Source organism: Cyclopterus lumpus, chromosome 3 (assembly GCF_009769545.1).
Source record: "Cyclopterus lumpus isolate fCycLum1 chromosome 3, fCycLum1.pri, whole genome shotgun sequence".
NCBI classification, from domain to species: Eukaryota; Metazoa; Chordata; class Actinopteri; order Perciformes; family Cyclopteridae; genus Cyclopterus; species Cyclopterus lumpus.
Genome location: NC_046968.1, coordinates 30,865,614 through 30,867,651, shown reverse-complemented (window position 1 = coordinate 30,867,651; position 2,038 = coordinate 30,865,614).

The window sequence follows — 2,038 nt, the reverse complement described above, 5'->3', positions numbered from 1 at the left end:
GCTTCATGAAGGCTTTGACTCTTTGTGTTCTTGGCATCTGAACCTCGGTGAAGCTTCATGAAGGCGTTGACTCTTTGTGCTCTTGGCATCTGAACCTCGGTGAAGCTTCATGAAGGCGTTGACTCTTTGTGCTCTTGGCATCTGAACCTCGGTGAAGCTTCATGAAGGCGTTGACTCTTTGCGCTCTTGGCATCTGAACCTCGGTGAAGCTTCATGAAGGCTTTGACTCTTTGTGCTCTTGGCATCTGAACCTCGGTGAAGCTTCATGAAGGCTTTGACTCTTTGTGCTCTTGGCATCTGAACCTCGGTGAAGCTTCATGAAGGCGTTGACTCTTTGCGCTCTTGGCATCTGAACCTCGGTGAAGCTTCATGAAGGCTTTGACTCTTTGTGCTCTTGGCATCTGAACCTCGGTGAAGCTTCATGAAGGCGTTGACTCTTTGCGCTCTTGGCATCTGAACCTCGGTGAAGCTTCATGAAGGCTTTGACTCTTTGTGCTCTTGGCATCTGAACCTCGGTGAAGCTTCATGAAGGCTTTGACTCTTTGTGCTCTTGGCATCTGAACCTCGGTGAAGCTTCATGAAGGCGTTGACTCTTTGTGCTCTTGGCATCTGAACCTCGGTGAAGCTTCATGAAGGCGTTGACTCTTTGTGCTCTTGGCATCTGAACCTCGGTGAAGCTTCATGAAGGCGTTGACTCTTTGTGCTTTTTGAGTTGAGCCACCGGAGGGCGCTGCGCTCTAATGACCCGCTCAGCTCTCTTTTTTCTTCTGTGCTGTTTTTATTGTGAACAGCTGCAGCTCAGAGTTTCCACACATCCCTTCATGACGTCACCTCCTGCTGCCCAATGTGTTTCCATGCTGGACTGGGCTGACGTCACCGATGGACTGAACAAAATGACTCGCCTTTCACCAAACAGGATATTTTGTGAGACAACCTTCAAAATAAAAGCCAGGATGTCCGTGTTTCCTTCATTGTTATTTGTCTGAATAATATGGATGTTCATTCTGAACACTGTCACGATGTGATTTATCTAAAGAGGAGAGGATCCACATTATTGATTCCAGTATCACAGTACACAAACAAATTAAAGTATAGATCAAGGAAGGACCAAATAAAATTAGATTAGATTAGATATTACTTTATTCATTCCCAGGCGGAGATTTCGTGAAGCAGCAGCAAACTTGTTTACAAATATACAATAACATAACATGAAATAGCAGGGCATAATACATTTAAGAATTTAAATAATAAAAAAAAATCAAAGTGTGTACAGTGAAAGCGGTGAAAAGTGAAAGGTTTATTGATGTTCAACTTGAGGAGAATTTGGCCAGAGGTGATTTATTATGAAGTCTAATAGCAGTGGTCAGGAATGTTCTCATGTATCTGGAATGTTCTCCTGTATGAGGAATGTTCTCCTGTATGAGGAATGTTCTCCTGTATGAGGAATGTTCTCCTGTTCTCCTGTATGAGGAATGTTCTCCTGTATCTGGAATGTTCTCCTGTATGAGGAATGTTCTCCTGTATGAGGAATGTTCTCCTGTTCTCCTGTATGAGGAATGTTCTCCTGTATCTGGAATGTTCTCCTGTATGAGGAATGTTCTCCTGTATAAGGAATATGCTCCTGTATGAGGAATGTTCTCCTGTATGAGGAATGTTCTCCTGTATAAGGAATATGCTCCTGTATGAGGAATGTTCTCCTGTATGAGGAATGTTCTCCTGTATCTGGAATGTTCTCCTGTATGAGGAATGTTCTCCTGTATCTGGAATGTTCTCCTGTATGAGGAATGTTCTCCTGTATGAGGAATGTTCTCCTGTATGAGGAATGTTCTCCTGTATCTGGAATGTTCTCCTGTATGAGGAATGTTCTCCTGTATGAGGAATGTTCTCCTGTATCAGGAATATGCTCCTGTATCTGGAATGTTCTCCTGTATGAGGAATGTTCTCCTGTATCAGAATCAGAATCAGGTTTAATTGGCCAAGTAAGTTTGCACAAACAAGGAATTTGACTTGGTAAGGTGACTCTGTGTGCTTACACAAA